This window comes from Ambystoma mexicanum, chromosome 5p (assembly GCF_040938575.1).
Source record: "Ambystoma mexicanum isolate Mex_15411 chromosome 5p, UKY_AmexF1_1, whole genome shotgun sequence".
In the NCBI taxonomy this organism is placed as follows: Eukaryota; Metazoa; Chordata; class Amphibia; order Caudata; family Ambystomatidae; genus Ambystoma; species Ambystoma mexicanum.
The window spans coordinates 746,916,203-746,940,024 of NC_090930.1; the positions used below are offsets into that span (position 1 = coordinate 746,916,203).

Sequence of the window (23,822 nt, forward strand, 5' to 3'; positions counted from 1 at the left end):
TTATCTTATCTTTTGCTAAAATCATATCAAGTATTTCTGTACTGCATTTTATTCCTCACTGCTTTTCCCTTGAAACCATAAAAGTATTTTTGCTACTTTATCCACCCTATACTAACTCCTCATTGATTGTAAAGAAGTGTGCTAGTGCCAGATTACACATTGTTGATCAACATCATATGTCTAAGTGTACTATCAGATATTAATTTGTTATAAAAGTGTGATATATATATATATTGTTTAATTTTTCAAATAAACCTTTTAATTTGCAAAACAAACCTACTTCTTGGCTCAGTGGGGTCAGGGGGATTCTAAGAGGGGGGTGTTATACAAGGGTTGTCATCCAGAGTACTCAACTGGATATAAAAATACATCAATAAGGGTTTTCCTCAGCATCAAAGACTAGGCATTTACTTAGCTGTAGTGTTGATTGAATATCGCTTACAAAAGTGGGGGTTCGGAGCCGGGATATTCTGGGTTCGAATTACCACTTGTGCAGATTAATACAGTGTGCCAACTGACCAGAGACACATATCCGGTTAGATCACCATGCTGTTTTACACTGTGAAAGCATCCCTCAAAGGAGCGCTCTAAGGAAACGGTCTGTTTTGCAAAATAAAATACAAACTTCTGTAAGTCAGGAAGGAACTCAAATTCCAGAATGACGACACTGGTAGACATCAAAATAGCCAGAGAGCACTTCTTACATAAGCTATTTGTGAGAGGTGAGTGGACTCATCAGGACCAAACGGTCTGGTTGCAGGCAATCGTGCAACAGGCCACTGAAACAGGGTCAGATAAATGGAGAGATCAGGGTCCCCTACATGTGGCCCTGAGTGAACTATATATGGCCCCTAAAGCCAAAGATGAACATAATAAGATTGCCAGGATAGCGGCATATTTGTACCTATATATGGGAGCCATGCAGGACAAATGTGCTGAAGGCCAAGATCTGGCAAATAGGCAACAGATGGCGTTAGAGAAGGCCCAATCTGATCTGGACTCTTCTGAGCAGAGGCTGCTCAGGAGCCAGGAGTCAGAAAAGGACAGCAGACAGTACATCACTAAAATAAAGGAGGATATGGATGTGCTGCAACAGGAAAAGGCGGACCAGGATACCAGATTTCTGGCCTTGCAGAAGGAGTACCAAGAAGGTTTGGACTCCCTACTGCAGAGCCAGAAAAAGCTGGAGCAACAATTAGATTTCAATAGGGCATGTGCTGAGCAGGTAGTCACCCTGCAAAGCCACCTAGATATGGAAAAAGAGGAAAGCAATAAATTGATTCTGAAGGACCTGGATACCCAGGCAGAGTTTGATCAGGAGCGCCAGAAAGCTGGTGCCTTCCAAAGGCAAAGGGACGACTTGGCGGCACAGATGCAGGCTCTTAGTCAGGAAAGGGATACCTTAGGCCAGGAAGTCTGCCACTTAAAAAGGAAAATGGAAGAAAATCACCTGGCCCTCCAGGGACTGGGTGACCTCCAAAAAGAACACCAGAACTTGTTAGAGAACACCAGGAGGGTGGAGGAGGCTCTGGCAAGAAAGGAGCAGGCCAGTAGGGATGGGACTGAGGAGGTAACCCTCCTGCAGCAGAGACTGGCCCAGTACTCCAGGACCAATCAGGAGGCACAGAGAGAAAATGAGGCTCTCTGTCAGCACAATGATAGGCTCCAGCAACAGGTAGCGATGCAGGAGAGACTGATAGAGTCTAGTAAGGCCTTAACTGAGGAACTGAAAGCGCAGGCTCTTGCATTGCAACAGGAAGCAGGGGCGGATAGAGATGAGGTTCGCTGGGAAAGAGAAACTCCTGAGCATAACCTCAGGAGCCCTAGTACCAGAGGCCTTCATCTCTCCCAGTCCCTGGACTCTGTCCCCTCGCGCACATGAGCCCAGGGCCACGGGGATGGCAGATTACTATCCAGCTAGAAGTATGGGGCTCATAGGCCAGTACATCCCAGGAATGGATGGTCGGGTATCCGGGTATGGGCACCCAAGCACAGTGCAATTTAGTGGGGAGGCCAAGGAGAGTAGGCCCATTAAGGGCATCCTGAAAACCTCTGCCCAGTTAGGTCAGGGGGGGATACCCAGCAAATCCTGGTAGCAAGGAGGGATCTGAAGACTCCTCTGAGTGTCACAGGACACAGGAGACCAGGTCCCCACATTCTGCCAGCCATTCCCAGGCTCGCAGAATCCGTGAAAACCTGGAAGATCAGACGGGCACCTCTGGGAGCAGCACTTCTGAGTCAGAGGATGAATGGACCAGGGTTACCCGAACCAAAAAGGCCAATAAGGCAAAAAGGGCCTTGCGTAAGGACCCATTGAAACAAATAAAGGCAATAAGGAGTGTCATCACGCCTTATCATAAGAACGCCAAGTATTCTGTTTGGGAACACTTGGAGCTCTATGAGCAAATGATGGAGACTTTCCATTTGACGGACAGCCAAAGCTGTATTCAATATGTAAAGTGGACCTTCTCACCAGAATACTCCAGTTTCTTTGCGGGGCTGGAGGATCAAAACCATTCAAGGTGGTCCACATACAGGGCGGCCATCTTGAAACATTTTTCTGTGCATAGAAATCCTCAAGAGGCTCGCAAGGCAGCCTACAATTTGCAATGTGGGGAGGATCAGGCCCCACAGGAGTTTGTGCAAGAATTAAAGCGTGCTTTTGCGCAGACCACCAGAAGGGTGCGCACGGATAGCAGAGAATTTATCAATACATTTTTCCATGCCTTACCCAAATACATAATGACCCAGCTCGTGAGAGATTTTCATGAGAAAAGATCTTTAGACTGGGTCATTGAACAGGCTACCCGGATCTTTGAGGTCAAGAAGACTATCGAAAATAAAAATAACGCGCCGAAAAACCCCAAAACCAAGGTGGCAGAGGTAAAGGTTGCCCCCGTTTTAGATTTGGAGATGGGGGGGCCTAAAAACCTGCCTGCACCAAATAATTCACAGCCCAGAAAGCCCTCGGGCCAGTCACAGACAGGGAGTCGAGGAGGTAGTCCCACAAATGGGGTCCCCCGCTCCCCTGACTATGTAAGTCCCTGCTACAAGGTAAACCGACCAATCCTGGGTTATGTGTGGATTCATCCAGCCCAAGGGGGGGGGATTCAGCCAAGCACCTAACCCAGGGAACTTCCCTCCCAACTTCCCACAGGAGGGCAGAAATTCTCCCAATCCTGGGCAGAACTTTTTCCCCAGGTATCCACCCAATTTCCAGCTCCAAAATCATCCATCCTTCTTTCCCAATTCCCTAAGCCCAGACAACCTAACCCGGGAGAGGGGAGGCCAAGGGTGGAGGGGTACCAAAATCTTCCCAACCAGGGGTACTACCAGAGAAGGGATAGCTACCCTTCCCGGGATCAGCCCAGGGGAGAAAATAGAGCCCCGTATCAGCCTGAGCGGGTTTCACATCTTGAGCGCCAGGTCCAAAATATGGCAAAATATGGCACGGGATCTGGGTCACATACTGAGGGCTGAACAGAACCCTCAGATGAGCATGCCACCGCAGAATGCCCCAAACTCTGGACCTCGTGCTCCAGAACAATGACGGGGGAAGCACCCCGATAAGCCACCGGTTCCCAGGGAGGAGGCACAAGGGGAAGGGGGGTGTAAAGCCTTGGAGGAAGCTTCCTTCCCAACTTGTAAACAGCCCCTGGAAAACCAGGAACCAGAAACAAAATCTCCTGCCCCTGAAAGCCTGCCTCCCAAGGTGCAGAGGGGGGGTAGGAGAAACAAAGGACCCAAACAGACCCACTTTGTGGAGGAGGTACAGGTCTTCCAATTTGAGGGAGAGGGATCCTCAGAAGACCCTGGGAAAAGGATCTTCTCCTTCAGAGATGGGGGAACTCCTCCCAAGGAAAAATGGGTCCCAAGGGATTCCAATCCAGATTGTGGAGATGTGGAGACTGAGCTACCGCCGCCCATCATCTCATCCCAGAACCGACAATACCAAAATCCCAAGGGTCAAACCCATCCTGATGACTGCCTACAAAAAGGGCGGGGCGGCCCAGAACCGGAACCAGGGGAACCCACAATGGCTCTGATCTCCAGTTGCCAACTTTTTCTTTCAGATTCCCAAGGCTCTCCACAGAATTCTGCCCAAATCTCTTCGCTAGTAATGTCCAAAACCAGAAAGTTAGCCCACCAGTTGTCCAAAAATGTGCATTATCTGTGCCCCCTTGAGGAGAAGCAGTGAAGATACTATGCCCCGGTGCAAGCACAGGGGCAGGGTACAATTTTGGCACTGGTGGACACTGGATCCCAAGCTACCCTTCTGTCCAAAAGGGCCTTTGAGGAACTAAATGCAGGAAAGGGGAGAGAATTACCGTATTCCTCTCACCTCTCTTCCTGGACAACTGCAGAACTTTGACGGGAAGGAAATTCCTGTCGAGGGGACTGCAGATTTGGACATCAAAATTGGGCGACACAAGGTGAAACACCCGGTCATAGTAGTGACTCCAGAGGGCACCCCTTGTTTACTAGGGAATGACCTCCTGAGAAGGTTGTCACCCCTAATAGATTGCGTAAACAAGGTCCTCTGGACCCAGACTAGCCGACCAATAAAATTAAAACAGAGTGTCAACCATGTTAGTTTAAACGGCACCTGCCACATGGTTGAACAAAAATCTGACCAAGTAGAATTTCACTTCCAGAACAACCAGATTCCAGACGTGACAGTAACAGCAGTAGGACAACAGAATGGTGATGGGGGGTCCTCTCTATTTCTGAAAATCAACCTTCCTTCCAGTTTAAGGTGGTATTCCACACTGGAAGGAAACACTCTGGAATTCTTCACCAATCCACAATCAGACACTCCCACTCCTATAGTCCAGAAAGATGTGAAATCAGCTCAGAGCCTGGCTGATATTCAGCAAATTGGAGAGCAGTAGTTCATCCCTGTTCATTTAAATGATGGTAAGGACTCTGTTCTCGCTCGAGTGTGTGTGAACAACCGTAAGAGCTTTATCAGCAAAGCCATGTTCCGCCAACTCCCAAAAGATCCAGCCATTCCCACATTCAAACTGATAGACAAATGGGAAATGGACCTGGAAGCACCCAATTCCAAACATCTCCTGCCAAGCAGGTGTATGCTCAAAATCTCGATTGGCAACAAGAGCATAGTCCATAATTGTTGGGTCGTGCGAGACGTCACTGCCGCCTTTTACTTAGGCAGTGACATTCTCAATCGCTTTGCCATTAGTTTGGACCTAATAAACTTCAAAGCTTGGTCCCGATTAGCGGATAATCCCATGGGCTTTGATGATCAAGAAAAAGCATTTAGGTCAGCTCAATTGCTACCTTATGCAGTTGAAATTCAGCTTAAAGAGGAAGTCACCATCCCAGAAAGGACCCGACAATTCTCCCTTGAAGTGAAAGCTAAAAGAGGACAAAAATTGAAAAACCCTGATGCTTATATTCATCTAAATGCTTCTTTCCACCAGCAAGGGTTAGGGGTAAACCCAACACCATTAGTCAACATAGAACATGACACCATTCCAATAGAGGTGGATAACAGCGACTTAAAGAGTATTACTCTAGCCGCAGGCACCATTATTGGAATGGCGGTTGATGACAGACATTTCTCCATTGATTTAGGAAATGAACTGTTAGGACCGATCCCCAAGGACTGTTTTGACAGTGACAGTGAGGACAATACAACACCAGACAGGATTTTCACCTGGCATGGGGGGAACTTCCTAGTGTACACTTCTTGCCCTTATGGTAAGGAAGATGTGACTTGTGACTTCAGGAGGGATGAGGTGATTTTCCAAGTCCATGAGGGCTGCCTTTCCCACCTGAAGCCTCCAGTCCAAATCAGCACTCTGACCAGGGACTTCTCCACCCAGCTGGAGGAGGCCGCTGAGATAGCCAAACCAGAAGTCTTTCCAGGCTTCAGGCAGATGGTGGAAGAGAGAGTCAACCTAGCTGATGCCTGTGTGACTCTGGAACAGAAGCAAAAGTTGAAACAAGTTTTCTTGGATTTCCAAGATCTCTTTGCGGTAGACTCATATGACTGTGGTCGCACCGACATCCACACCACAACAATTCCCACGAACCCTGGAATGACTCCAGTGTTTGTGAAGCAATATCGCTTGCCTCTCGCATCCATGGAGTCCCTTACTGAAATAATTAAGAACCTTGAGTCCCGGGGAATAATCTGTCCAGTCCACAGCACTTTCAATAATCCGGTGCTGGGAATATTGAAGCCAAACGGCCAGTGGAGACTCTGCACCGACCTTAGGGAGCTCAACAAACAGGTCCATACTTCCCGATGGCCTCTGCCCTACATTGACCAAGGGCTGGCCCAGATTCAAGGGTCACAAGTATTCACTGCAATAGACCTGACCAATGGATACTGGACCGTGCCTGTCAGTAGGGAGGACCAATACAAACTAGCTTTTACCTTTGGGGGCCAGCAGTACACCTGGACCCGTACTCCCTTCGGATACCTCAACTCCGGCAATGAATTCAACATTTTTCTACACAAGGCCATGCCCGACCTGGGTGCGAGGGGTAACCTGGCTTATGTAGATGATGTCCTCATCAAAAGTTCATCTGTGGAGGAACACATCGCGGAGATCTGTTATGTTCTGACACAGTTGAGGGCCGCCGGAGCAAAACTTTCCTTTCAGAAAGCACAGTGGTGTAGAACCCGTGTTAATTTCTTGGGGCATGAGATTACTCCTCAGGGTCTCTGTCCCCAAGAAAAGAAAGTTGGAGCACTCCAGAAACTGAAAGACCCCACAACTCTGCGGGAACTAAGGAGCCTCCTTGGACTGACTAATTACAGCAGAAAGTTCATTGAAGGCTACGCAGAGATCACTAGACCCCTGATTCATCTCTTGAAGGGGGGGGTCAAGTGGGACAGGGGTCCAGAACAATCCGAGGCGGTAAGACAACTCAACAGAAGCCTCTCACAAGCGCCTTGCCTAGCTTACCCTGTCAGAAACAAGGAGTTCTTCCTGGAGACGGGGTTCTCTAATACGTGCTTGACGGCAGTATTATACCAAAAGCATGACAAGGTCAATAAAGTAATCTCCTATGCGAGCAAAACTTTATCCTCTGTGGAGGAAAAATTCAACGATTGTGAGAAGGCACTCCTGGCAACGGTGTGGGCATTGAAGAATTACCGCCCATTTATCCAGGGGGAGCACATCATAGTGGAAACTCCACACCAGCCTCTGCAATATCTCCAAAGTGACAGAATCCGGGCCGGAAATGTGAGTAATTCCCAAATGACTTCCTGGATTCTGTCAATGCAAGGCTTTCCTGTAGAGGTCAGATATGGCCAAAACAAGAAGAGTCCCCTCGCGCAAGGTCTGGCTGACTTGCATGATTGTGCCAGAGAAAACTGTCTCGAGGACGAAAGTCTAAAAATCAAGGACAACATGGAGGCATACCTTAATTCCCCACACAAAGTCTTTGAAGAAGAAAAGTGTGAGGGAATGCTCACTGTCTATGTGGATGGATGCTCGTACCATGTTGACGACAACGGGGAGAAAGAACTGGTGGCCGGCGTAGGCAATGCATGGGTGAATGAGTCACCAGAACCCTCCGCTGGATACAAAATTGGTCCCCGAAGTAGTCAGGTGGCAGAATTGATGGCTGTGCATCAGGCCATCCTCACTGCTGTCCAACATCAACTCCATGAACTGGTCATAATCACAGATTCGGATTATGTACGGAACGGGTTCGTGGAGCACCTGGTTAATTGGAAAACCAGAGGCATGTTATGTGCTAATAACAAACCCTTGAAACATGGGAAGTTAATCCAAAACATTGATGATCTGGTCACATCGAATGGGATGACCATCTACTGGAAAAAGATCAAGGGTCATTCCAAAGTAGAGGGACCAGACAAAACTGGAAATGACTTAGCTGATCAGCTGGCCAAAACCTGGGCCATCCAAGGGGATCTAATAGAAATAGAGTCCCTGTTGGGGGAAATCCAGGTCACTGCTATCACTAGGTCCCAGACAAATGCTCACAATGATCTTCCAACTGCACAATGGAGTAAGGAGACCCCTGATGCTGATTTAATTACAGCTCAGAAGGGGGATCCAATTATTGGTAAGTTTAACCAACACCTTGAGGACCCTGAGAACTTTCCCCCGATGGATACCGATTACATTGGGAAAGAGGACCTAAGAGTGTTGAAGAAATGTCCAAAAATGTTCCGAATCCAAGACGGTTTGCTGGTAAAGAAATCCAAAGCTGGCCACGATCAGTGGGTGGTTCCTACCTCATTCCGAAGCCTGATGTTAAGTCACGCCCATGATGCGGCCACCGTTGGTCATAGGGGGTTTCACACAACACTGGAAATCTTAAGAGAGGTTGCATACTGGACACACATGGGGCAAGACCTCGACCAATACTTGAAGGGGTGTCTTGTGTGTGCACAATTTCAGCCATCATCCCTCACACACCGTGCGCCTCTCCAAAAGAGGGGGATGACACTGCCATGGTCAGATTTGCAAATCGACTTTGTAGGCCCTGTAATTCGCTCGTCTAGAGGAAACAAGTACATGTTGACCGTTACATGTTTGTTTACCAAGTGGGTGGAATGTCTCCCAGCCCCAAACTGCAAGGCAGAAACAGCAGCTGCCCTGATGATTAACCACATCTTTTCCCGTTTTGGTCTACCTCAAAGGATTGAGTCAGACAGGGGTAGCCACTTCACCAGTGAAGTAATGACAAAGATGTGGGAGATACTGGGGTTAAAAGGAAGCTACACATTGCTTACAGGCCAGCTTCTTCTGGAGCAGTGGAGAGATACAACCGAACCATTGTGAGCATATTAAAAAAGTTTGTGGCAGATTCTGGGCCAAGTTGGGATATCCGATTACCTCTGGTCCTAATGGCCATCAGATCTACCCCTTCATCTGCAACTAAAATGTCACCATTTGAGTTGATGATGGGGCGCAAGATGGTGCTTCCCCAGCATTTGCTCTACAGGACCCAAGAGCAGACACTGATAAATGCCTCCACAACTCATGAGTATGTGGAGAATTTAAGGAAACACCTTCAACATGCTTTTGCCTATGCTCAGCGGAATCTAGAAAGATCAGCTGATAGCATGAAAACCCACTACGACCTGAGGACCACCAGGAAGGAATATACTGTGGGGGACCGGGTCTATCTATACAATTTCCAAAGGAACCAGGCCAAACAGCGAACATTCTTGCCTACATGGAAGGGACCGTTTGAAATTATAGACAAAATCTCCCCTGTGGCCTACAAGATCTGCATCCCCAAAGGCTGTTTGGCAGAGGGGGAAGACAAGTGGGACAATATAAATCAGCTAAAGTGTTGCCATCCCAGGCACACTCTGCAACAACTGGAGGAGTCCTCTGCAATACCAGAGGGGGCCGCTCCAGAGTAAGTCCGTTCAAACTCTAAAATGTTCCATATATAGCATATAAAATTCTGTGATCCTTGTATATATATATATGTTCTTGTCTCCTAAGTTAAAAAAGAAAATGTATATGTTCATATCTTCTGATTCATAAAATGTATATGTTCGCCACACCATTAATAGTGGTGGAAAAATGTCTAGGAATGTGTATTGCCGCATTGCTTTATCATCCTAGGAGAGATGAAACCATGGAGACTGACCAACGAGGACGACTGGGGACCGGGAGCAGAGACCCGAGGGGCCCAGGGTACCGCCCAATCCTCCCATCAGGACCAGCAAGGAGAACTGAGTGATTGACTGGAGGGAGGAAAAGATGCTGAACTGTGCCATCGATGGAATTGGAAGAAGAGGAGGCAAACATCCCAGATCTTGCGAGTTCCATCAGTGAAAGACCAGAATGGCCATCGCAAGAGGGGGGGCTTGTGGGATGCTTTTACCCATGCATACAAGCCCTACCATAAAACTGTGCAGTACTGGCATGGAAAACATCATGATGGCCAGAACTCCCCAGAGAATGTATAGGGAAAACATGAAGAATAGGCTGCCACCCATTTATGCCTATGTTGTGAGCACAGGAGGGCACTGCCTAAAACCACCATTGGGCTACACACACAGTAGCCTGAAACCATTGGGAATGGCAATGCTGATTGCCAAAAAAGCAACTCAGAACTGTGGGGAATTCATTTTCTTAATCCTAAAAATGGTTGCATTACCAGTACTCACCACTATCAGAAAGCCGGCGTTTTAAAACCACCAGACTTTTGTGTAAAACTGCACAAATGAAACAAAACCAGACCAAGGAAAGACTTGCTAAGAGGTGGATACAATGTAAAACTATATTCTGAAATGACTTGAAGGAAGTAATTATTTAATGTATATGTAAAAATTGTCAGTTTGATTTGAATGTAGAAAACTGGGAACAAAAAGTGACATTTAGCTGAAAACTGGCTTAATGAAACTGAATTCTGCCTGACAACTACCCCCGACAGGAGAAACCTGTTCAGCCACTCTTCCCAGGCCTAGCTGCATCCTGCTGCCCCTTGCCAAAAGGAGTTGTCACCTCTCTGATTAGATTAGGGGTGGAGCACCTGGGAACTGGAAAGAACAGAACAATGCAACTTCCTTGACTCAGGCAAATGTTATATTGGGGGGCGTCGTAAAATAGCTTCCTCTTGGGAGAATCTGGGTGGCAGCTGTGCCTCTGTGAACAAGCTGGCTTGGGGGAAGTGGATAAACCAGTTATTCCACCATGTGATGTGGGAAGCCACACCCCTTTTTGACCAGAGCATAATTTTAAAAAGATAGATAACTCATAGTGCGGACTTGTCAGAATTATATAAGTAATATCATTATTTTTGTGATTTTTCTGTGAACATTTTGAGAGGCGTTAGGACCCTGTGGTGTATTCTGGGGGGTTGCTAGCGGAAAATAGGGTCTCACTCCAAATGTCTGCATGTTAAAAATCTGACACTTCATCAATTAATGTCCATACTCCTTGCGCACATGTGTGTAATTTTGGGTAAATGTCCGATATTGCAAAACCAGTTAAAAAGCGCAAAATGTTGTCATTTTTGAATGCAAGCCCCCAGGAAGATCAGAGGCGGACAATCATGGACTATAAGGAATATATAATGTACACATGTAATTTCAACAAATTGTATATCTGGGAAAGATGTATTTGAATCAAATATAGATTTGTGGGCAAACTGACCAGGGGAGGATCCTCGATTCCTTCCCCCAATCATGGGAGAGGGGAGAATTGGGCCAATGACAAGTAGAGTGGGGCAGGCTTAGCTAGGCCCAGGCACACACCCATTTTCAAAACATATAAAAAGAGACTGCTGGGACAGGTAGAGACATTCAATTCCATTTGCTGCGGAGCATGCTGACCGACGACTTCACATCCAGAGATCCAGACTTCAAATCCATCAATCTCCAAAGACCAGAACTTTACTTCAGAACTTAAAGCAAGGGCCTAAACCCACAAACTGAGAACTCTTCTCAGCAGGCCTCAGCATCCTTAAAATCATTTGCAAACTATTCCACAGCCGGGCGAGCTGTCTGAATTCTTTTGCCAAGAACTCTTGCCAGTACCCAGAAAGCAGTTTTACATCCAGAATCCACTTGATCCGGACCGGAAAGCAGAGCAGTATCCAGAACCAGAGGCCGCTGAATCCAGAGAGGCTAGACCAGCAGAGCAGAGCTGACCCAGATCGCTGTGAGCAGAACCGGTGCCTGATTGACCCGCCGAGCAGACAGAACCGCAGCCGGATGTGTTGACCAGATCCTTGACAAGGGCTAGTTCAAATTTATATTGTGAGTACCTAGCAGAACTGTGCAGAACCAATCTCCTAGTTAAAATAATCTAATCCAAACTATTTTAACCTAAGTAGAACTGCCTCCTAGAAATCGTGTCATCTGTCATTTTTAAAGCTGCACAACTGTCACCTGTCAATTCTGCAGCTGCAAGCTGTCACCTGTCATTTTGAGTTTACTTTAAATCCGAAAAACTACCTTTATTAAATCGTCCGTATCTCTTGAACCGTTTGGGCTAGGAACGACTTCCTACTCCTTATACTTTTTCCGCAATCACGATTTACGCACTCGCGAAATTTACCGCGATTTGCGATTTTGGCTCAATTTCTCCACTTGTCAAAATAGCAGCTCCATTTTTTCTTTTGTTAAAATCCGTTTGCAACTTGGTAATAACTCATAGAGCATTGCTAAAGTGAGCCTGAACTAATACCAACACGCATCTCCCACTCACCCTGAATCTCTAGAGGGAATTAAAATCAGTTGGCACATTTTCCCATCCATTGCCATCACATTTAAAAAGCATTTTGGGCCAGTGTTTCAAACTCCTACCTGTTTCCTCTAAGCTTGCTGGGGGGGAACTGGATTTCGTATTGTATTTGATTGCATTCCTGAGAACTGTGTGCTCCTCTTTCCATCTCCTTCCATTTCTTACATTGCATAGGGGAGGGGGGTGAATTGCCAGAGAAAAAGTGATTATCTTATCTTTTGCTAAAATCATATCAAGTATTTCTGTACTGCATTCTATTCCTCATTGCTTTTCCCTTGAAACCATAAAAGTATTTTTGCTACTTTATCCATCCTATACTAACTCCTCATTGATTGTAAAGAAGTGTGCTAGTGCCAGATTACCCATTGTTGATCAACGTCATATGTCTAAGTGTACTATCAGATATTAATTTATTATAAAAGTGTGATATATATATATATAGTTTAATTTTTCAAATAAACCTTTTAATTTGCAAAACAAACCTACTTCTTGGCTCAGTAGGGTCAGGGGGATTCTAAGAGGGGGGTGTTATACAAGGGTTGTCATCCAGAGTACTGAACTGGATATAAAAATACATCAATAAGGGTTTTCCTCAGCATCCCAGACTAGCCATTGACTTAGCTGTAGTGTTGATTGAATATTGCTTACATACTTCTCCGACCTCCAGCACCCCAAACTTTTAACCTTATTTTCTGATAGCCCCATCCTGCTACCCTCTGATGCTGCCCCTGAAAGAATGAGTTCCAAAAACCTCTGCTCTTTCTCCCACAGTCACCAAAGCTCTACTCAGAACTCTCGAAACCTGTGTTGCCAAAACTGCCGAACCGTCCTTGTGCTGAAAGACCAACCTTTCTCTTCAAACCCGCATGGCTCCTTCCACGCTAGGCCTGTCCTCACTGGGCACAACTCTTGACTACCCCTTTCCAGAAGCATTCAACATCCCTTCCCCTTCCGGTCCATCTTTGATCTCCTGATTTTAATATCCACACCTAACTCCAATAAATGAATATACCCCCACCTTAGACCCCCTTCCCCCTCTTCTCCCCCCCCACCAGCTCGGACACCCTAAATGCTCCAAGAAATAACCAAGTGAAACATGTCCCCCTCTCATGCTGACCAGCACACCCCCCCACCCCAACCTTACATGACCTAACCAACGAGGCTGGTGAGATCAGTCTCCTGTTATCCCTTTCTCTCCTGTTCTGTCTTGCCCAACCTTCCAACATTCTTCTTGCCATCTCCCCACAACTTGGCTGAAAGCCCTAGAACAATTTCCCATAGAAAGCAATGCCTGCCAATGTCCCCGATAGTGTTGCCTTTGACCATCATTTATCCATACACTCCAGTAGAAAGTTAATCACATCATCCCTTCTTCTCTCCTCTGCATCCTCACTACCCTTCCAGATGCGCGCTCCCATTATAAATTCTGACCATCTTATACAAAACAATGAGCACGCTTTTACAGCATGAGTCCTCTTTTTTTTACAATAGGGGCTTGTTGGAAAAGGACTAGGTACAGAGAGAGCCAAAACAGGGGGTACCAACAAACTACCTTTTGATATCCTCACCGGAGGTCACACACCTGGGTCTCACACCAAATCCATGTATTCACAGACCATCAATCTTTTAACAAATATAAAGAGATGGCAGACTCAATTTTAGCAAAAAATAACTCATATATTTATTATATTTTCTAATAAAACAGACCATTTGGTCACATTTTCAAAACTCATTGTACATAAAACACAAATAAAAGAGACAATTGATCTATAATTTGAATCTTGTGTTACATTCACATAATGCTTAATAATCAACAATAGTGATGTTAGTAACACATGGGTGACTTAGAATTAGCCTGATCGTATTTTGCTAAACAATCCCCAATATCTTTGTGTCGACGTGCACAAATCCGTTTCCAGCCTTAATGTTTTGATCCCATACGACTTATCCTTATTTTTGTGTTGATTGGTCGTGTATGTAAGGCTTTCTTCAGGACACAGTATTCATAAGTACAGAATGTCACACAATCAAATGTGTAATGTCTTGAGGTATCTAAAAAACAGAACAAACTATATCAATTTATAGTTAATCTCAGACAGCAAAAGAGAGCCTATCGTTATTCTTATACATGCATTAATAGCAGAGAACCTATGTTTCACCTCTCTATCTATTTAGGTGGGTATCCTTGCATCAGGAAAAAACAACAACCATGCATTAACGTTAGCTGCTTGGTGCAACAAGAACACATCATTTTACTTATCATTTCACATCAAAGTGATTATATTTCTTCTGGCTTACGTTACTCAGCCTGTCATTAATTAGCATGGAGAGAGAACATGAGGTTGGACATACCTATTTTCACTCATTTAGTTGCGACTTCAAAGCGCCTTCAATGGGTCGTTATAGTTTTGTCCTTCAATGATTAAACTGGACAAAAAGAGAAAAGACACAGAACGGTCTTTACACAAACAAAAGACTCGAAATGGTCTTTACAAAAGTAGCTGTGCGGTATCTACCCTTCAAGTTTAATCACCTAGCAACACAGCGAATTCCAAAGTAATCAAAACATACCCACAATGATTCAATTTGCCGGTCTCTACGTTGCCGCAGCACAATTTCTCCTACGATCACTTGTTTAGTTGCGACTTCAAAACGCCTTCAATGTGCCGTTATAGTTTTTATCCTTCAATGATTAGACTAGGAAAAGGGGAAAAGACACGAAACGGTCTTTACACAGACAAAAGACTCAAGTTGGTCTTTACAAAAATAGCTGCCGAGTGTCCACACTTCATGTTTAATCACCTAACAGCACAGCAAATTCTAGAGTGATCAAACATACCAGCAGTAGTTCAGTTTGCCGGCCTCTGCGTTACCGCAGCATAATTTCTCCTATGATCTGGGATGCAGGTATTAATCGCCGCCCGACCCTAGTGTTCAAAAATGGGGAGAAGAAAAACACGTGCGCGGCCGCGGTTACTAACCCGCGTCCGTTTTTACATCGGATCCTCAATACATCCTATATATGTTATCGAGTTACCTTGTGATCGCAATTTGTAGCTCGTTTCCACCCCGGCGTTGCTTTCATTTAGCCTCAGAGTTTTCAGCCGGCATCAAAGCAGGAAGTACTACTTCGCTTTGTTGTCATCACGACCTTAACGTGCTATAGCGAGTCATGTGACATGGTTTGCAACAGAAAGTGCCTAATTAATAAAAAGCCTGGGACTGTCTGCTCTAATTGCGGACATTTTGAAAGAGTCAAAATAGAACGAGCTATGCTGCAATATGCAGCAAGCACGACTTTCAAAAACATAAATCGCTACATTTAGACAGCATAACTTATTTGTGCAAAGATGGTGATATTATCATGAGCATCTCCCGATAGATACACCTAAAACTATGTGTGTATTATTTATGCAGGAATAGGCCCCATTCGATATATACATTCAGACCATGTTTAACCGAGTCACGATCCCCACCACGTGGGTGATTATCCATTTTTTGCAGCACACACCATAAGATGTAATTATGTGTGTGTTTCATCTTTTTGTAATGTTCTACCAATGGCTTAACCACCGTGTTGTTTTTAATACAGCCGCGATGTTCTCCAATTCTAGTGCGCACCAGACGTTTGGTTTTACCAATATATATAAGTCTGCATGGGCATATAATGCAATATACAACCCATTTAGTGGCACAATTACTAAAGAAGTCAAGTTTCCAACTTGTGCCTTTCAAGTCAATGGTTTTGATGTTCTTTGTGAATTGACACATGTTACACGTCCCACACTTAAAATGTCCTATTACCGGTGGAAGTTGCCACAATGTAGATTGGGCATTTGGAATGATTTTGGACACTGGATAGGTATGGACCAGTTTGTCTCTGATGTTCGTAAGGCGTTTGAACCCAAAACGAGGAGGAGGAATACTGAAATCTTCTGTGTTAATCATTTTCCAATTAGCTAAAATGGTTTTCCTTAAGTCATTACTGATTGGTGTAAATGAGGACACACAGGTGATTTTGTCTAATATGGTTGTATTTTGTTTCAGTAGACAGTCTGTCCTTGATATATTGGCAGCCTTTTTATAGGCCCTTCTGATGATATGAGATGGATATCCTCTCTCTTTTAGATTGGTTTTCAACACCTGACTATGATTTTTTAAATCAGCTTTGTCAGAGCAGTTCCGCCTGATACGGAGAAACTGGCCAAACGGTAGATTTTCCCTCAGTGATTGTGGATGGTAACTGTGGAATTCTAATAAGGTGTTCTTTTGAGTAGGTTTCTTATACAAACTCGTACCAACCTTATTGTCCACCATTCGATGGCTAGACAGGTCTAGGAATGGGATTTCATTGCCATTGGATTCACATGTGAATTGTAAAGAAGCTTCTCTTGTATTCAGCCATGTAATGAACACCAAAGGTTCATCCTTGGTACCTAAATTCTGACCATGCCCTTTTGTAAGCTGTCCTAGCAGCCGAGGCTAGCAAACTATCCACTAAGGACAGTGCTCTTGTTTTCCTATCCTCCACAGCTCCTCCGGGATCCAATGTCCGCTCCGATCTGCTCCTGGTGCCATTCCACGGCATCTCTGCCACTGAAAATGAGATAATGCATCAGCGATGCCATTATCCTTCCCTGGCACGTGTGTTGCTCTAAACACCACATTTCATTCCAAACAACGCAGCACATATTCTCTCATTAATCTTGTCACCCTCTGGTCCTTTGCCGACTGCCTGTTAACCACTGGCTCTTTATCAATATTGAAATGTACTTTCTTGTTCCTCAATTCCCCTCCCCACAATCCCATTGCCACCAACAAAGGGAAAAATTCCAAAAAGGTTATGCTTCTACCTCCTTTCTGCCACTGCTCTGGCCACCTTTCTGCACACCAGCTTCCCTCACAAAACACTCCAAAACCTCCTGAGCCCACTGCGTCTGAAAATATTTGCACCTCCCACGAAACTGGATCACTCTGAAGCCACATAGACACCCCATTGAACCCTTCCAGAAATCGCAGACAAATCCTGCAGTCTTTCCCCACCGCTCCAGACAACGTCACCCTGTGATGTGGGCACCTAGCTCCTGCCATAGACCGTGCCATGTTTCTACAGAAAGTGCGCCCCGGGGTCAATACACTACATGCAAAGTTGAGATGCCCCACTAGCCTCTGCATGTCCACCAATGTCATTTTGCGCGCTGCTATTGCCTTTTCCAGAAAAACCACATGCCTGCTCACCTTGTCATGCGGCAAGCATGAGGTCTTGGCCACCAAATCCAACTCAATCCCTAGAAAGGTCCACACCACTGCCGGCACCTCAGTTTTGTCCTCCGCCAATGGCACTCTAAATTCATGCATCAGCGTCTGAAAGGTCCCTAGCATCCTCCTGCATTCCTGCTCTTTACCCGCCCCACTAATAAAGTAATATCTTTTTGTCCTTCCCTGTACCTTCCGCAACCTTCTCCTTAGTGATCTGCCATGCCTCTGGAGCCACATTCTCCTCCACTTTGTCAGTTTTTACTTCCAACAAGGATACACTCTTCCCCTTCTCCAAAGCCCTGTGGACTGAGACTCTGTTTTCCCACCTATGCCCCTTGCCCCAGTTCCCTCCTTGCTTGTCCCCCCTCTCGTGTCCGACCTGTGCCAAGCAGTTGACCACTCCCGTTCTTGCTCACCTCTTTCATCCCCGCTGTCACTTAGCCACGGCATCCTGGCCTCCACTCCAACACTCCTCATCTCTTTCCTCACTGGGCTCTGCTGCGGGAAAAAAAACATCAGCAGACTCCTCTAATCAATTTCTCCGCCTACCTCTTGCATTACTGCGCACCCCAATGTGACCTTCCCCTTCAAACCTTAAACCCCTTCTCACCCTCTCCCTCACTCTTAAACCATGTTGCCCTTCCTCCTCCCATTGTCCAACATTCTCATCCTCCCATTCATCAACCCCAATAAAATACCATTGTTGTTGTGAGCGCAAGCTCAGGCCGGGCACCTCCTCTTTGGGTGAGTCCAGGGCATCCGCCCTGCTGCTCTTTTGACGTATTCTTGGTGGGGCCGTGCCGACCCCCGCCTGCTCCTCTCTTCTCGGGTGAGGGGTTCTCTCCTCCACCCTTTGCTCCGCCGTGCTAGGGGTCAGGCTGTGCCCTCTAATCTGTCCTCTCTCTGCATTCACCCAGAGGGGCAGTTCTCAAGCCCTCTCCTACTTCCTCCTCAGAAACCATGGGGGCTGTACTATGCCCTCTGCCTGAAGTCCTCCTAGGCTGGGAGGTTGTTTGTACCTTCCCCTCTTGTCACTAACCAATGCGGACTGCTCCCACCTCCATCCACTTGCACTCTTTTGCAGGTATTTTCCTCCTCTGCCCCTATGCATCGCCCACCCCTCTCTGGTCTGGGACGCCCCTAACCTCGCCCCTAGCCTGCTTTGTGCCCACTACTGACCCCACTCCACTAGAAGCCACCACTGCGGCAAGGGCCCCATCCGCCGCCGCTCTGCTCTGCGGCCTACCCTATCCGGCCCCCTTTTCCCCCATAACTTCTCCCACTGCCCCTTCCAGCTGGGCTTGGTTGCCCTGCTAATGATACTTAGGCCTCCCTCAATGCCTGAGCATCCACTAATCCCCTACTTCCAGCTCCCCGCCCAGCCATCCTGTTGCCCTAAACTAAATTGACTTAATGCTGCTGTCCCCCGCCGCCCTCCCACACTAGGATGACCCCCAAGCCTGGTTAATATCTCCATGCTGGGTTTACCTAAAACTGCGGTACGGTGCAGTCAGGCTTCTTTCCAGAAATCCTGATGAATCCCTTGCACCTATAATAACCCCAAAAGTCGGCAGTCACTGGGCCTGTTAAACACTGAAATGCCAACATCGGCACCAAAATGGACGGGGAGAGGACCCACTGAAACTACTTATCAATTATAACCCCAGCGGTAACTAATGAATACATTTTTTTTTCTCTTCTGCCTGCCTAAACAACCTCCCACCCTACTAAATGACACGTTATGGTGTTAAAGAAATTCTACACTGCAGGGTAACCACTACCGTGGCTTCTAAACCCTTGAAATATAAATGTGTGTGGCCCTTTAAGGGCTCTACACTGCCCCCTGGTGGCTGCATTATGGCACCGCGCTAATGCAAACACTCCCTGATAGCAGCCTCATGGAAAACAGGCTGACAGAGATCCTGATATACGCGCCCTATATCCCCAACCTGCTCCTCACCCAATGGCGAACTGTGAGCTAAGGATCTCCGCCCCCCCTCCCTGCCGCACGACAATGCGATCCGCACAGCCAACAGAGACCGCTGGCGCCGCGCTGCCCCACCCTATTCCAGATGATGATACAGCACTCCTGCGCGAGTGCACAGCGTAAAAGGACCTGGGATGCCGCTCTTCAAAAGGTCAATGGGGGGTGTACTTTATGTACAGTACACTCGACTATAATCTTGTCAAAACAGAAGGCCAACAAACTGATTGTAATTCCTGATGAAATGCCTACCCACCCGCCAATACTAACAGCTATTTGCCTAGCCCTGCCTCACCTCTGATAACTTGCTGATAATACTCGGCCCACACAGGGAAGGCTCGGGAGCAGCGACCTGAGACAAACTCTCGTCCTAACTGTCGCTTGCTCCCAAACCTTCCCTCCCCCATTTATACTGCCCTGAGGTGCTCTATGCGCAGGCCAGCTCGCTGGCTGGTGCAGCGTGCAAAAACACCCTGGGGGGCAATGCTTCGCATTCCCCCAGACCCCATCTTCTTGCTCTGGGGATACAGTACCCAACGGTAACCTTGTCATGTGATCCTAGTGTTTCAAGGCTTCTGGAGCAATGATGAGGCGAAAAACAGGTGACATCCCATTCCTGAATTCCTCAGAAAAACAATAGGTCAACTTTTGGACACTTTGTGGGCCCAATGCTTGCAATGCCATGACCTAATTAAAGATGGCGCCAGATCGCCTCTACAAACCCAAGGAAGGAGTGCTTTCACAACTCTAGACGTCACTATGAAGCGTGCACCAATGAGGCCTGTTAAAGGCCAGATGCAATGAAATGAGGCATTTAGTTGGCAGTTGGTTTGCCCGTGTTTCAGGAGCTTGCGACAATGACCGGTCTTGCATTGCTCGTACTTGCGGACCCTTAAGTGAATTATGAGTCGAGGTCGGTCAAATGCAAATGTCATCACCCCTCAAGCCTTAGTGTACTCTATCCAGAAATGTACAGGCTTTCTCCGTCTCTGTCTGCTTTCAAGACCGGCCCTGGTGAAACACTACAGCAATTCACTTTTGGAATACGTCTACATTTAGTCCCATCAATGGAAATAGTTGATGAATTCGCCAACCCCCGGATGTGCTGAGCCTAGTATGCAGGTTAGTCATTTATTTCACTAAGAGCAATACTGAAATGAACGTTGGTATGCCACTTGCTTTTACAGATGAAGTAATGTCTATTTCCTGTGTTGACATATATTTCAGAGAAATTATAGGGCGGTGGGTGGCACCCTATCGTTAAAGTAAAACTGAGTGACATAAGAAATCCCAAATTGGTAATAACATTTGACTTGTGCAACGGATTTGGCTGAAACTGTGCAAAAAAAGGTTTTTCATGCAAACCCCTCCTCTAGCCACCAGACTGGAAAGCTCTGGGAACAATTCTTGTAAAACCAGTTAGTAAGGAAACAAAAAACACAGTTTCGGTCTAGTCCCCATTATTTTTATCGTAGACAATAAAGGTCAATTTTTGTCAGACCGCATAGCCAAAACTGCCGGACAGATTAGGACCAGGTTTGAAACAGTTTGGGCATAAACCATTTAATCCTTTTGTGGTTATTCCTTCCAATAATTTTAAAAATATATGATGGAATAGGGGGTTCCCCTATCTCCAAAATAATAGTTATATTCTCGGTAAATTGAGAAGAATCTCAGTGTTTATGAATGAAACATCTGCCATCTTTTTTTCTGTTTTTTTAAATGTGACAGATAGCCAAGGCTAGGTTAGCCGAAAGTGAGAAAAAGCAGGAAAATGCCTTTTCCGGAGCATGAATCCCAGTGGGTGCTTCTGAAGCAGCAGGAAGAGAAGGGGCCCCTTCGCAGAGTGGCCTTCTTGCTCTTCCTTCTTCGTGCCTTGGGGTTCCATGTCGGCGGGGTTACCAGACTCACAGCCCGACCCGGTGTGACCTGTGATCAGGTGACCGCCGCAGCAGCCATGGGTAGACCATCCGCGATCATCCCCATTTCACCCAATCATTGCCTAGCAAAATGTTAGCAGGCACGTTGTCCTGAACCAGGCCAGGAAGCCTCGCTGTCTTGTCTCCAATCGTAATATTGACTAAGGCTACAGGCAATAACTTGGGAGGCCTACCAGCTAACCTGGTAGTTCTCAGAGGAGCACCTACATAATCCTCTGGCTTGAGCAGGGTCCTGTCCACCACTGTCATGCTTACCCCAGTGTCTCTCAAACCAGTAGAAGGCTGGCCATTTAGAAGGACACTTCTCAAAAACCTACAGGTGTTCGGTGGGATTGTCACCAGTACTTCTGCGTACTGGTCCGAGGCCCTAAGGGACACTAGGGAAATCTCTACAGGAGCACCCAATGTGATTCCTGCAGAGGAGGGGAGGACAGTGGCCTCCACCTCAGGCATGGGTAAGGGTAGCCTGAACTCCAAGTGCCTTACCTTTACACTTGGGGTCACCTTTCTTGTGGTCCAGAGCCCCACAGTCCCAACAAGTGCCCGGAATGCGGGGTACAGTACTGGAGCCACTGGGAACCTCCTTTGCAGCAGGAAGACCTCTACTCTCAAGCCCACCCACCTAGAACTTATCCCCACTAGATTGTTCGGTCTTAGGAGAGGAAGGTTTTGGTTTACTTGACTGTGAATGCTTCTGGGACTCCTCTGTCTTCTGAGAGGTCCCCTTTTCTTTGTCCTTGTCCTTCCCACTGGAGTCCTTAGGGGACGCCCGGTGGGAGAGCCATTTGTCAGCCAGTCTGACCAGCTAAAAGGGGTCTAAAATGTTCTGGTCAGCAACATACTGATGCATCTCTGTTGAACAGGCTTCAGAAAAATGTTCAAAAAACATAGTTTTGGACAATTCAACAAAGGTTTTCACCTTGTATCCATCAAGCCACCCCATCATGTTCATATGTGCAGCACTCACCCAGTCAACCCAAGTCATCTTTGCTCCTTTGTTAAATTCCCTGAACCTTTTAAGGTATTGAGTAGGCGTCTTGCCAAACTTGGCAATCAAAGCAGACTTCATGCACTCATACTGACCCCTTTCTTCCACACTCAGTTTCAGAATACAGTCATGTCCAGGTTGAGGCCCTCTGCTTAACAAACAGCCCGATCTCTCTTATCAACATAATGAATTGCATAAGCCATTTCAAACGCTTCAATCCATTGGAGGATATCGGAACCCTCCACAAACGCACCAACCAAATCTTTCATAAACTTGGTGGCTGGGGGCCTGACACTCTCAACTGGTTTCGCTGAAGTCTCCACTCTAGCTTTCTCTAGCTGGATTCGCTGACATTCAGTGGGCCTCATTATGACCCTGGCGCTAATGGGTTAACGGCTCCGTAAAAGGCTGCGGTGCCGTTAACCCATTAGCGCCTGATTACGAGGTCCCTTTGCGGGACCCGACCTTAACGGCTGGTCTACACCAGCCGTTAAAGTAGGGACCCGCAAAGGGACCTTGGTGCTAAGTACGGTACCGCAATTTGCGGTACCGTACTTAGCGCCTTCCCCATTGCCATTGAGCCCTATGGGGCAAAAATGGGAATGGGGAAGGGCCATGGAGGAAGGGGGAATTACTGCCCCGCCAACCTTGTAATGGGGTGGTAATTCCCCCTTTCTCATGGCGGAGTCGGTAAATTACCGGCATGGACCATGGCGCTATTAGCACCATGGTTTTCCGCCTGGGTCGTAATGAGGCCCAGTGTCCCTGTTCTTAAGTTCAAGATCCCTATCCTTTAGTTCCAGATCCCTGGCTTTAAGGGCCACTTGCTGTGCCAACTCCTCTTTCTTAAGCTCAGCTTCTATTTCCAACATTTTATGTTCAAAGGACAATTTCATCATTAATAATTCAAGTTCCAAGGAATTCCCTAAAGAAACATTGCTGGAGGTCGGAACAGAAGCAGCAGGGATGATGGCGTTCCCAGAATCAGATTCAACAACAGCCCCAGGGGCAGGGTCCTCTTTGGTTGCATCCCCCTTCATCAAGAGCTTCACAATCACTCTGTTAGTCCACCAGGGCAGCTATCAGCTCAGCCCTAGACTTATCTTCAAAGTCTAACTCCATGGCTTCACAAGCATTCTGGAGAGCCTCTATGCTCATCTGAGTCATTCGCAATAGAATCCATTGCCTATAATGTCGTTTTTTTTTATTTATTTTTTTATTTGAACTTTACTCAGTTACAACTAAGTTTTGTCAAAGGTTCACATCGTCCAGATCGTCTTGCCGTAAAAAGACAGACAAAACCATCGAAGTTCGAAAACCTCACCCCAGCTGGCCTGGCCAAAACAATTTTCTTGGGTCTTATTTGTTTTGCCGTTTTTCGAATCTCACAGCGTTCTCATCATCGGACCGAGTGTAGTTATTTCGTACAC

The 23,822-nt window shown here is 46.6% G+C and overlaps 1 protein-coding gene and 1 long non-coding RNA gene across 3 annotated transcripts in view; one reads left to right on the forward strand and one right to left on the reverse strand.

The window, feature by feature from the left end:
* The window catches only part of LOC138481164 (rho GTPase-activating protein 6-like), a 2,140,333-nt gene that overhangs the window by 1,220,623 nt on the left and 895,888 nt on the right, over positions 1-23,822 (forward strand). The window lies entirely within an intron of this gene.
* Positions 14,043-14,883, reverse strand: LOC138481702 (uncharacterized). The gene is made up of 3 exons (XR_011274342.1): positions 14,793-14,883; positions 14,574-14,648; positions 14,043-14,273 (listed from the first exon to the last, which is right to left on the reverse strand). It is a non-coding gene; the product is annotated as an uncharacterized lncRNA (long non-coding RNA).